We start from the raw sequence: 15,074 nt of genomic DNA on the forward strand, positions 1-15,074 counted from the left end.
TGACTTTTTGACAAATACTAGGCATACTTTTTTTTTCTTAAGTAAAACTATTTGATTTCTGAATTTTCATAGTTGTAGAATATCATTACAAATGAAACACATACAAAAAAGAAAATATTCTTTTATAATTATATCTTATCCTTGAAGGATAAATGTAATGACAAAAATATCTCTTAAGTTCTCCGAAAAGGTAAGTGAATTTGAGAAAAACAGAAAACATAGGTGATAGAATTTCACTGACAAATATTTGGTGAGTCAGGTTTTATTCTGAAATAATTTGACATAATGTCTGACAGCTGAGCTGAATGATGTTTCAGTTGTATGTAATGTAATCTAGAGGCATAACTGTTTAATTTAAGGTGAATGAACGAGGAAAAAATATCCAAAACTGAAAGTCTTGGGTCTGGGCAAGATGGAATTACAAAGGCTGGATATAGTATCCCATTGTATCAACCAAAAGAAGAAAAACAATAGCTAAAATATAAGAAGTAATGTTTTCTAAGACACTGCACATTACATGGAGGACAGTGATGTTGAAAAATGGGAAACGAATGAGTCAAGCACTACTATTGGCCAACTCACTGCCATGAGTTTCCAGTCAACGGCACCTGTTGGGAGAAGCAGAAATCTGTTGGGAGTCAGACAGACTTTCTTAGTTGAGTAGATGGAATCAGGATTCCAGGAGACCAAGTTCTTAGACTTCCTAAAACAAAGTAACAGAGAGGAGAGAGTTGCACACAGATAGAACTCTGAAGATCTACAGAAGCTTCCTCTTTAGTATTCAGTAGAGGACTGACTTGGCTCATGAATGAAATGAAACCACCTAAGATTGGGAAAAGAGCCATGTAAATAGATAAGAAATAATCTATTAACATCTTTGTGGGCATGGAGCTTACAAAGGCCAGGAATACATGTCTGTCCCTATCAGCCAAAAAGGAAAAAAATCAAACTGTTTTCAAGAAGTGAACTGCATCCCTAAACAAAGTTCAACAATATTAATTAGAATACAAACATACCAAGCACCTTACAAGGTAAAGTTCATAATGCCTGGTGTCCAACAAAAGATTACTGGCCACGCAAAGAAGCAGGAAAACATGATCCATGATGAGGAAAAATAATAAATAAAAAATGACCCTGATCTGACACAGATGTTAGAATTAGCAGACAAGGAATTTAAAATAGTCACAAAACTGTGTTTCATAGGTAAAGACATGGAAAATATTAAAAGGCTGAAATAGAACCTCTGCAAATGAAAATTACTATCTCAGAGACAGAAATAAATACGTTGGTTAGTATTAATGGCAAATTAGACATTATAGAAGAAAAGAGTAATGATCTTGAACACAGGACAATAGAAATTATCAAAACCAGTAAGGAAAAAATAACATTAAAATTAAAAGAGCATCGGTAAGTTGAGGCCTAATATATGCATAATTGGAAGACTAATATATGCATAATTGGAATCTAGAAAGGAGAGGAAAGTGGGAAAATAATGTTAATTGAATACTTTTACAAAATTCCCCAAATTCTAAATTTGGTAAAAATTATAAACCAGAGATCCATAAATCTTAATGAATCTCAAGCACAATAAATATGAGGAAACTACATTATGGCACTTTATAATCAAGTTGCACAAAACCACTAAAAATAAGACAATCTTAAAAAAATTTTTTAAATTATATATATGAAGGAACCAAGATAAGTATGGCAGCCTTTTCATCCTAAGCAATGCAAATACAAAGAGAGTGGAACAACTTATTTAAAGTATGAAAAGGATTATCAATCTAGAATTATGTGCCCAATGAACTTATCCTTCAAAAACAAAAGTGATACTGTTGCATCACAAGGTCCAGAAAAAAGGAAGTGGAATAAGAACTCGGCAGACATGCAACAGCTCAAAGAATTAATCACCAGCATACCCACACTATAAGAAACTTTAAAGTAAAAAAATATATAACCTCAAGGAAAAATAAATCTAAATTAGAGCTGGATATTTCAATAACCCTCCCTAAAAAATTGATAGCACAAGTAGACATGTAGTATCCATGTGAATAACACTATCAACGGGCTAGATCTAATTGATATTCATAGAACATTTTACCAAACAAGAGAGTATATATTATCTCTAGCACACATGGAATGTTTCCCAAGATAAACTATATGCTAGGCCAAAAAATAAGCATAAAAATGTAAAAGGATTCAATTCACCTAAAGTACATTTTCTGATTACAATAAAATTATAAATATATAACAGAAAGATCACTAGAAAATCCCTAAATATGTGAACTAAATAACATATTGCTGACAAAACACAATAGCTCAAAGAAGAAATCAAAAGGAAAATAGAAGGTATTTTGAACTGAAGAAAGATACAACGTATTAAAAGTATGAGTTACTGCTAATACAGTACTTAAAAGGGACATGTTGTCACTAAATCCCACATTAGAAAAGAAGAAAGATCTTAAATCAATATGAGCTTCCACTCTAAGAAACCAATGAAGGAAGAGCAACAGAAGTCCAAAGTAAGCAGACAAAAGGAAATAATAGAAATTACAGTGGAAATTAATGAAATAGAAACAGAAAATCAGTAGAGAAAAATAAATAAACCTTAATGCTGATTTTTTGAGAATATCAATGAAACTGATGCACCTTGAAGTGCAATGAGAGAGAGACAGAGAGACAGACAGACAGAGAGAGAGAGAGAGAGAGAGAGAGAGAAAGAGAGAGGGAGAGAGAGAGAGAATGAGTGCAAATTAGCAATATCAAGAATAGCAGTAATCACTACAGATTCTAAAGATTGGAAGATCATCAACAACTTTATACCTGTAAATTTGACAACTCAGATGAAATGGATAAAATATGTGATAGACACAAGTTATAAAGCTAACTCAAAAAATTTAGGTAACTTGATAACCCTGTATCTATATCTATTTTAAAAACTGAGTTGGTAGTTAAAGCTTCCCTTAAAGAAAATGCAATGCCCACATTGATATATTGGTAAATTCTACCAGACATTTAAAGAAGAAATTACAAATCCTACACATCCTCTATATTAGTCTGTTTTCACACCACTGATAAAGACATACGAAAATAAGAGATTGTGTCATAATTATAAAAAAAAAAAAAGAGGTTTACAGTTCCACATGGATGGGAGGCCTCACAATCATGGCAGAAGGTAAAAAACACGTCTGTCTTACAAAGCGGCAGGCAAGACAGAATGAGAGCCAAGCCAAATGGGAAACCCCTTATAAAACCATCAGATCTCATGAGACTTATTCACTACCATGAGAACAGTATGGGGGAAACTGCCCTCATGATTCAATGATCTCCCACTGGGTCCTTCCCACAACACATGGGAATTATGGGAGCTCCAAGATGAGATTTGGATGGGGACACAGTCAAACCATAGCACACTCCTTGAAAAAAGTAAAGGGAATATTCCCAACTCATTTCATGAGGCCAGTACTACTCTGATACCAAAACTAGGCTATATTGCAAGGGGGAAAAACAATAATAGACTAATAACCCTCATGAACATGAATGTAAACAAACAAAATTTTAGCAGATTGAAATCGAAGACATACTAAAAGTATAATACATCATGTCTAAGAGGGATTTATCACAAGAATGCATGGTTAATTTATCATCAAAAAGCAAGCAATGTAATGAACTACATTAACCATCAAAGAAAGAAAAATATATGATTATCTCAAGATGAAAAAAAGAGCATTTCACAAAACCCAAAATTCATTTCTTAGCAAACAACCCTTAGCAAACTATGAATGTAAAAAATTATCCTCAACTTTACAAAGGACATAAATGAAATGCCTCTAGCCAACATCATATTTAATTATGAAAGGCTGAATAGGGCCAAGTGAGGTGGCTCATGCCTGTAATCCTAGCACTTTGGGAGGCTGAGGCAGTGCTGGGATTACAGGTGGATCACGAGGTTACGAGATCAAGATCATCCTGGCTAACATGGTGAAACCCCGTCTCTAGTAAAAACACAGAAAATTAGCCAGGCGTGGTGGCACGCACCCATAGTCCCAGCTACTCAGAAGCTGAGGCAGGGGAATCGCTTGAACCCAGGAGACAGAGGTTGCAGTGAGCCGAGATCACGCCACTGCCCTCCAGCCTGGGCGACAGAGCAAGACTCCATCTCAAAACAAACAAACAAACAAAAAACTGAATAGTTTTCCCCTAAAATGAGAAATGAGATAATGATGTCCACTCTCAACATCTCTATTCAACTTTTTTTTGAGATTCTAGCAAGTACAGTAAGCAAAGATGAAGGAATGAAAGGCATATAGTTAAAAAAGGCAGAGGTGGCCAGGTGTAGTGGCTCACACCTGTAATCCCAGCACTTTGGGAGGCCAAGGTGGGTAGATTTCTTGATCTCAGGAGTTCGAGACCAGCCTGGGCAACATGGTAAAACCTTTTCTACAAAAAAAAAAAAAAAAAAAAAAAATACAAAAAATTAGCCGGGTATGGTGGTGCATGCCTATGATCTCAGCTACTCAGGAGACTAAGGTGGGAGGATCACCTGTGCCCTGGAGGTCAAGGCTGTAGTCAGCCATAATTGTGCTATTGCACTCCAGCCTGGGCAACAGAGCAAGATCCTGACTCAAAAAAAAAACAAAACAAAAGGAAGAAATAAAACTAAATAGAAAATCCAGTGGAATCTACCAAAACCTACTACAACTGATAGGTATTTTAGCAGATTGCAGGATATGAAATCAGTATATAAAATAATTACATTTTTATATACTAGCAATGAACAATCAGGAATTAAATTAAATAGACAATACTAATTTAAATAGCATCAAAAATGAAATGCCTGAGGATAAAATCTGACAAAGTTGTGCTACACCTGTATGCTGAAAACAAGAAAACATTATTGAGAGTAATTAAAGAAAACCTACCTAAATAATTGAAAAAATATGTAGTATTTGTGAGTCAAAAGATGCAACATTATTAACATGTTATTATTTCCAACTTGACCTATAAACCAAATTTAATCCCAATAAAAGTCCCAGAAGTTCTTTTTGTAGCAACTTAGTAAGCTGATTCTAAAATGTTTATGGAAGTGCAAAGAATATACAAAAAGTAAAACAACTCTGATAAAGAAAAACAAAGTTGGAGAACTAAGACTACCTGATTTAAGTTTTAGTATAAAGTTACAGTAATTAAAGTAATATTAGTATAGATATAAACAAATTGATAAATGGGATACAATCAAGAGTACAGAAAATAGAGCCACAAATATATGGACAAATGATTTCAACAAATGTAACAAAGACCATATATGCAGACAGGATTGTCTTTTCTATAAATGTTGCTAAAATAATTGGATATTCGCATAAAAAATGAATTTTTCATCATATGTCATAAGATATGCAAAAAAACCCCAAATTTATTGTGAACCTAAAGGAAAAGCAAAACACATTGAAACATTTAGAAGAAAGTATAAAATAAAATGTGACTTTGGGTTAGTCAAAGATTTCTTAGATATGCCATTGAAAGCAAAATTTATAAAATAAAAAATTGATAAATTGGAACTAATCAAGTTTTCTGATTTATTTTCTTTGAAAGATGCTATTAGGACAATGAAAGGAAAACCAGACTGAAAAAAATTACAAAGTTTTTATCTGATAAAAGCGTAATGTTATACATTGATTTGTGTTCTCCCCAGAATTTCATATGTTGAAGTCCTAAGCCCAATATGACTGTATTTGGAGATACAACCTTTAAAAAGATAATTGACTGGGCACAGTATCTCGCTCCTGTAATGCCAGCACTTTGGGAGGCTGAGTGGGAAGGATCATTTGAGCTCAAGAGTTTGAGACCAGCCTGGACAACAAAGTGAGACTTCATCTCTACTAAAAAAAATTAAAAAAAAAAAAATATATATATATATATATGCATGGTGGCACGTGCCTGTAGTTCCAGCTACTCAGGAGGCTGTAGTGGGTGGATCACTTTAGCCCCAGAGATGGAGGCTGCAGTGAGCTGTGTTGGTGCACTCCAGTCTTGGCAACAGAGGGATACCCTGTCTCAAAATTAATTAATTAGACAGGTAAAGTTAAATGAGGTCTTAATGGGGAAGGCTAATCCAGTAGGACTGGTGTCCTTATAAGAAGAGGAAGAAACACCAAGAGAAAAAGCCATGTCAGGACATAATAAGAAGGCACTGTCTGCAAGATGGGGAGAGAGGCTTAACCAGAAGCCAACCCTGAGGACACTTTGACCTTGAAGCTCTAGCCTCCAGAACAGTGAGAAAATAAATTTCTATTGACTCTCGTTACATTTCTAGGTGCCTGCCTGGGAACTTCAAATCCCTTAAAGAACATGAGAATGGGAGGGAGCAGGGTGGAGAGTAGGAGCTGTGAGAATGCTCTCTCAGGTCTTTCTATCTGGCACATTCCTCAGTCATTTCTATTCTAACATCTGGGAACGATGTTGACCTTGTTGCTATGTAGACTCAGGTCATCTCTAAAAGGCATGAGTGCTGAGAGGCAAATAATAAAAATCCTGCTTTGTAATACCCTGACATTCTTTTTTTTTTTTTTTTTTTATTATACTTTAAGTTCTAGGGTACATGTGCATAACGTGCAGGTTTGTTACATATGTATACTTATGCCATGTTGGTGTGCTGACATTCTAAGAAGAAGCACCTACCTTTTGATTCCCCTCTCCCTAAACAAAGAGGAGACACCAGAGATGTATGTGCCCAGAGGAAAAGCGATGTGAAGACACAGTGAGAAGGTTGCCATCTGCACACCAAGCAAGGAGAGGGGCCTCAGCAGAGACCAGCATGCCCAATACCTTGATCATTGACTTCTCTCTCCACAACGAAGAGAAAATGAATTCCTGTTTTTTAGGCTACCCAGTCTGTTATGGTAGCATCCAGAATATGTAAAGAACTCTCCAAAGTCAATAATAAAAAAGAAACAACCCATTTTTAAATGGGCCAAAGATTTGAATAAATTACCAAAGAAGATATAGGATGGAAAATAAGCATGTTTTTAAAAACCTTCAATATCATTAGTCATAAGAGAAATGTAAATTGTAACTATAGTGAAATACTACTGCAAATCCATTAGAATGGCTAAACAGTAAAAATACTCACCATACCAAATTTTGATGAGGATATAGACAAAAATGGAACTTGCATACACTGCTGATGGGTACATAAAATGTTACAATCACTTTGGAAAACAGCTTGGCAATCTCTTGAAAAATTAAACACCTAACATATGATCCTGGCATTTCACTTCTATGTATTTACTCAGAAGAATTAACAGCCTATGTTCATACAAACACCTGATGTAATTTTTTAAAATATCAGCTTTATTTGTAATGGTCCTTTGATGGACTAAATGTTTGTGTCCCCTAAAATTCATATGCTGAAACTCTAATCCCAATGTGATGGTACATGGAGGTAGGACTTTTGGAAGGTAATTAGGCCATGAGAGTGGAGTCTAGAGTAATGGAATTAGTGACCTTAGAAGAGGGCAGAGAGCTAGATAACTCTCCTCTAATTGAGTATATGACAAGAAGTCAGCGATCTGTAGCCAAGAGGAGGTCTGGTCACAACTCCATCATGTTGACACTCTGATCTTGAACTTTTGGCCTCCAGAATATGAGAAATAAAGTCCTGCTTTATTTATACTTATATTCAGACTTTGTTATAGCAGCCTGCACTAAGACAAGCCCTAAACTGGAAGCAATACTAATGTTCATCAACAGGTGAATGAATAAACAGTTTATGGTATACTTATACAATAGAATACAATTCTAGACATAAAAAGGAATGAACCTTTAATCAGTACAAAATGGACAATGTCAAAAATTGTTCTAAGTGATAGAAGCCAGCCCAAATCAAAAGAGTACGTGTTACACAATTCTATTTGTATAAAACTCTAGGAAATGCAAGTTAGTTTGTAGTGACAGAAAGCAAATAAATGGTCACCTGGGAGTGAGGGGGGAGGGCATGCAGGGACTGGCATTTGGGAAGGATGACAACGGGCATAAGGAAAATTAAGAATGATAGGTATGTTCCTGAGTATGGTGATGGTTTCAGGGGTATATGAACATGTCAAAGCCTATCAAATTTTGTATTTAATGTGCAGTTTATTGTGTATAGATTATGCCTCAATAAAGCAGCTAAAATTAAATTAAAAATGCATTGTTGCTCATTTGGAATGGAGATTATCTTCAGTTGTTTAAATTAAAAAAAAAAAAAAAAAAAAAAAAAATCTGGTGGCTTTCTGGCAAGCAGGAGATGTTTAAGAGCATCCTTCCTATACTAATTAGGCTGCTGTTTCAGATCAATTATCCCTATTTTATGAAAATATAATTTTTGTTTTGTGACATCAATAGTGATATTTTATAATCTTCATTGGTGACTCAACATAACCATTGTTTTTTTCCACATAGTTCTGTCAGGCAATTTTACCTTTAGTTCCTAAATAGGTTACTACTTTCACAGAAATTTTTTGTCCATGCCTACTCACTCAAATTTTTAAAAGTCATCCATCTTAATGGTTATGTCACTGTATGGGAATGTGTCAGCACAGAATCTGAATACCTTTGACTAATTCTGTCAATCTCATATGACCTTGACTATTTGTATATACTTTTTGAATTTGCCTTCATGCCTTCCATTATATTTTCAACCTGTTCCAGGCTTTCTGACTTATTCCCCAACTGAAATGACTTTATCAGGGTTACTGCTGAGTTGCATATTGACAATACTAATGGTACATTATCTGTCTTCATTTTAGTAGACTTAGCTGCTTTTTCCATGGTTTACCACTTTCCCTTCTTTGAAATATTTTTTCCCTAGATGACATCATATTATTCTGGGTTTTCTTCCTCTTCCCCTTAGGAAAAAAAATTCTGTCTTCTCTCCTGATTTCTCTTCTCCATGTGACATAGAGATACTGAAGTATATCGTGACCAAGTCCTTTATTTTCCCTAACTCTTCTCTTGGACAAGTTAATCTTCTTTCATCCTATTGCTTCCCTGTGCTGATGACTCTCAAATGTTTACCTTCTTATTGAGTCCAGTGTTTTCTTCCTTCTCTAGGGAACTCTGCATGGTGGGACTCCAACTGGGTTCAGACACTCCCAAAGTCTACATGAAGAGGTTTAGCAAGTAAGAGAAGTGATGCAATATATCATTTATATGCTGAACAACCATTCACATTGATTATCTTTTCAGACCTCACTTTGAAAAATCTGATATGTAGGCATTAAAGCCATTATCCTCATTTTGCAGATTAAGGAACTAAGGGCCAAAGATTAAGACTCATGGAAAGTCATCATCAACAGACTAGATTTAAAGAGAAGCCTATTTTATACTGCTAGAGTGAAAGTAGTATGAGAAGAGAGGATCTATCCAACTCTTCATCTTTATCCTTACAGGAAACAAAGGTACTTAATCACTGCTTGAATAATTGGATCTATTTATTTTAAATGTTGTTATTGGGATTATTTCTAAATTATAGGATCAATGCATTTTGCTGATTTCAAAATGATTTCCAATTATCAAGGATCTTAGAATGTATTACAATCGGCATTCAGATCATTCATTTTATTGTAAATTTAAAAAGTATAAGCCTGGAATTAATAAGAACTAAATGTAGAACAATTTCCCAGAGGAATTTAAAACCAGAACATTTCCCAAGAGAAATTAAAACTAAATTAAATTACAACATTTACTCATTTGCTTGTCATTTGTTGTATTTTCTCTCTCTCTCTCTTAGAATATATATATTCTAGAGCAGACATGTCAAACCCTTTGAATATGAGGACATTTTTGCTTCCCTGTGGTGGCGGATATCACAAAAGTTGTACACAAACGTTTATTTTTTGGTAGCTGTGATGGTTAATGCTGAGTGTCAACTTGATTGGATTGAGGGTGTTGTGAGAGGAGATTAACATCTGAGTCAGTGGGCTGGGAAAGGCAGACCCACCCTTGATCTGGTAGGCACAATCTAATCAGCTGCCAGCATGGCTAGAGTATAAGCAGGCAGAAAAATTTGAACAAGAGAGACTGGCCTAGCCTCCCAGCCTACATCTGTCTCCTGTGCTGGATGCTTCCTGCCCTCGAACATCAGACTCCAGGTTCTTCAGTTTTGGAACTTGGACTGGCTACCCTTGCTCCTCAGCCTGATGACCCATTGTAGGACCTTTTGATCATGTGACTTAATACTTAATAAACACACACACACACACACACACACACATATATAAATAAATTCCATTAAACTCATATAAATATATATATATTATATAATGGAATATATATATATATTCCATTAATTCTGTCCCTCTAGAGAACCCTGACTAATACGGTAACTTATCAGCTATTGTTAGTGTTAGTGTATTTTATGTGTGGCCCAAGACAATTATTATTCTTCCAGTATAGCTCAGGGAAGCCAACAGGTTGGACACCTCTGTTAGAGGAATTAAAATAAAGAATACATGAACCGGAACTTATATTTAGAACCAGAGCATACATATACATGCACCTGTGGAAAAGATCTCATATCTATACGAGTTCTGGTTCATGCATCATTCATTTTCATTGCAACAAAGCACCTTGTGACATTAGCACTTACCAGTTTCACATATCATAACATATAGGGGGATTAGCAGACTGTAAAAAGAAGTGACAAGTTGCTGGTCAAACCTGGAGGAGATATGAGACATTATAATGATAAGTTCTCATTCCACTGTATTTCAAAACAATTATTTTAAAATTAATTTTAAATATTTGGTACTATAAATGAGAATAGCAACAAAAATATATCTCAGTGGGGTTAATAGTAAAAGTATTTTTTAAAACTCTATATAAGAATAAAGGGCTAGAGTCCTTCCACTTTCAAGAATGAGTTACATAAAGCAGTATTGGAGAAAATGTGTATTATTATTTGAACAAAGGTGTTCTTGCAAAGGAGGATTGTAGGGAGGTGGCAGTGGTAATGGTAGCATAGCTTTCAGATTTTCACAAATTCAAAATCAAAACACACAGCAAAACTGGTGAGTGAAACTAAAACATCTGAACAGCATGAATAACAAAGCAAAGTGACAAGGTATCTTAGAAACTCCAAAATACAAGGAAGTGGGGGAGAAAATGTCAGCAGTCAGAAGCCCATATTTTCAACAGGAGGCAGAACAAAGGGAAGCAATAGAGCACCTAATGGATCAGAGAACAGGAGAATCCCTAAGGCACACATTTCAAGGAGGGCCAACTTGAGTACAGTAACTAATTTGTAGACTTTTGCCCACTCTGGTGGGAGATGATTGCGAGAGGTCTGTGGTAGACAGTATCAGGGACCAGAGCCTTAAAACAAATAGAATAATAAATAGAAGGTTTTAAAAATCAAAGGAAATAGAGAAAAGCATGATAACTATTCAAGATAAAGTAACAAATGCTGAAACCAAAGAGAATTATCACGAGAATATTAGGATTTCCTGAAAAAGTAAAACAAGGAAACTATGAGAAATGTGACCAACTGAGTGACCAACTCAGTAGCAATGACCTTCCCTAATGCCTAATCCAGATGATCCTGTAAAGCCACTTCCATTAACAGGGCTTTGGCTAATTCCAGGTCTGGGGCAGAAAATATACAAGATGAGTTTTTAACTTCTTGATATATCATTAGTAAGACAGCTATAAAGACTCCTGCCAGGCCTATGTCCAAAAGAATTAGGCGCCAATTTGAAGAGGTTCAACTGGTCAAGCCAATTTGAACTTTATTACAGGTAAGAACTGCACTGAATGGAAACTCATCCAATATTTTTAAATCCTTGATTTGTAATGGCATTTTTTAAATTAAAAAAGAAACCTAATTGGTCACCTTTTGAGGATAAAATAAACCCATTCATTAGATTAAAACCTGGAGAGTTACAAGGAAAGAATCAACATTTATCTTGATTTTTAATATAAACTATACCACTGGGTAAAAAAGTAGTAAATGAAGGGAAGCCATCAATTTTCTATTAAATTATTCTAGGTAATGAGTGAAATAAGATAATAGAATTAGAATCTCACCATTTTTAAACTCTTAATGATTTAATGGAAATGGGCATTGAGCATCCAAAGATACTAACATTAAAAGCAAAAGTTATTGATCTGCCACTCTGCCCACTCAAGTCAATGCCTAAAGTGCTATGAGGAGAGAAGCAGCTGACAAAGAGGCCACAATGTTGAATTCTTGAGCTTCACTCTTTACTTGGGTTTGTGCATATGAACACTCCAGAAGCATAATAGCAATGCACTCCCCAAAACATAAAATCTTGAAACCTTTGTGGTTAAGATAAAGAGAGACAAATTTCAACTGTACCACCTATGGTAGACTCCCAGATTGCATCCAGTCTTCAGTGTCACCTGTATTATTTTTCCTCTTTATTGAGGTATAATTGACAAATTTAAATGGTATGTATTTGACGTTTGCAATGTGATGTTTTGAAATGCATACACATTGTGAAATGATTACCACAATGAGATAGCACCTCCTACCTGTTAGAATGGTTATGATAAAAAGATAGAAAGCTAACAAGTGTTGATGAAGATATAGAGAAAAGAGATCTTACACATTATTAGTCAGAATGTAAATTGGTACAGCCGCCATGGAAAACAGAATGGAAGTTTCCAAAAAATTAAAAATAGAACAGCCTTACAATCCAGCAATCCCACTTCTGGGTATATGTCCAAAAGAAAGATAATTATTATCTACAAGAGATATCTGCACTCCCATGTTCATTGCAGCATTATTCACAAGAGCCAGGATAAGAAAACAATCTAAGTGTTCATCAATGGATAAATGGTTAAGGAAAATGCGGTGTATACACACAACGAAATATTTTTCAGCCCTACAATAAATCTGCTAATTGCCACAGTAATGGATGAACCTAGAGGACATTATGCTAAGTGAAATAAGCCAGGCACAGAAAGAAAAGTACTGCATAATCTCACTTATATGTGGAACCTGAAAAAGGCAAATTCAGAGAAACAGAGAGTAGAAGGGTGATTACTGGAATGGGTGGAAATGGGGAGATGTGGGTTAAAGGGTACAAACTTGCGATTAGTGGATGAATATGTTCTGGACACCTATGTACAACATGGTAACCATAATTAATAATAATGTGTTGGATACTTGAAACTTGCTAAAAGAGTATTCTCAACTCACACACACATAAACACACCAGGTAAATATGTGAAGTGATAACTATGTTAATTAGCTTGATTTTGGCAATTACCCATACTTTGAATCAACAATCCCATCTGGTGAGAGTTCTCCCAATTTAAACCATGAGCTCTGTCCTGATGTGCCATCCATGAGTTACAAAATTGTTCATAAAAAAGACTCATACCTAAAGAGAAATAAAATGCATTTAAAATGGGAGACAGAGTGTCTTCCTCTGCAATTACAAACAGATTATGAGCACACATAATTCATTCTCTCTTTTTTTTTTTTTTGAGATGGAGTCTCGCTCTGTCGCCCGGGCGGGAGTGCAGTGGCCGGTTCTCAGCTCACTGCAAGCTCCGCCTCCCGGGTTTAGGCCATTCTCCTGCCTCAGCCTCCCGAGTAGCTGGGACTACAGGCGCCTGCCACCTCGCCCGGCTAGATTTTTGTATTTTTTAGTAGAGATGGGGTTTCACCGTGTTAGCCAGGATGGTCTTGATCTCCTGACCTCGTGATCCGCCCGTCCTGTCTCGGCCTCCCAAAGTGCTGGGATTACAGGCTTGAGCCACCGCGCCCGGCCACATAATTCATTCTCTTAACTAAAATATGAGACAGCATGAAATAACTGTATTCATTCTGTCCTCTATCCATTTACTAAACAAAACCAATTGAACCAACAGTAGCTAATTAACCAACTAATCATACACACACACAGTCACAGACACACACACACACAAACACAAATTGTATTTTACTGTGGTATCACAGTGATTGTAAAGATGCAGAGATAAATGGCAATTATTTTGGTTTTAAAATTAATGTAATCTATTGGGTGTGTTCAGACAATTTTCTCATATACATAATTCAAAAAGCCTTCCAAGAGAGGACCAGAGCTACGTGGAATTTTGAAAAAACCATTTGAACAACACAAACAAGCAAACAAAGATTTTTATTGGATTTATTGACTCTTTTAAAGGTTAACCTAAAGTCCTATTGTATAAATTTTTTTACATGTTCTTCTTATACTCTGTTAAAGAAATGTTAATTCCTAATTTTCTCTTAGAGGATGAATGTATAGAATATTTTTTCAGTGTAAGTTTTAGAATTCAGTGTGATTTAATCCTGTTCTTTATTATAATTCACAAATGAAAGTAAAAATTCAACACGTATTAAGATTAAGCCACATTCAAGTTATTAACATTATTAAGCAAGCAGTGTACTACACCAGACTCATTAATTGGTCCCTTCTTATTGAGATTAATCAGCTCAATCTGGGAAGTGTATTCTAGGAAGGACTGCTGTCTTTTTCATACTTGATTGTATGAAACAGTTTATGTAAGCTAGGACATTTTGTAAAGAGTCCATGAAAATTGTACTATTTAAAAATCCCAACAAAAGTTTAAAGAAAAATTAAAAGCTGACTTAAATACCACCTTCCCAAAGTAACTATTTTAAATATTTCATGAACACCATTTACACTTTTTCATATATGAATATATATATTCTTACATATGTGCATATATTTTTTCTATATCTGTTATCTGTAGATGAATATATATATTTGATATTTGTTCATATACACATATAGATTAAAAGGTAAAGTAAAACTACTTTTTAAAAATGGAATCAACTTGAAATGGAATGTTAAAATACATGTTTTAAAAGTAACTTTTAATGACTTTAATAGAAAAAAAAAACTAAAACTGAAGGACCTGCTTAACTTCCAGTATACATTCCTTTACCATAAAAGAATAAGTTTTTAGAGATAATTCTAAAGTTGAGAATAAAAAGGATTTTAAAAATTAAAATCGGCCGGGCGCGGTGGCTCAAGCCTGTAATCCCAGCACTTTGGGAGGCCGAGACAGGCGGATCACGA

Source organism: Rhinopithecus bieti, unplaced genomic scaffold, assembly GCF_001698545.2.
Source record: "Rhinopithecus bieti isolate Rb0 unplaced genomic scaffold, ASM169854v2 scaffold_13352, whole genome shotgun sequence".
Taxonomy (NCBI): Eukaryota; Metazoa; Chordata; class Mammalia; order Primates; family Cercopithecidae; genus Rhinopithecus; species Rhinopithecus bieti.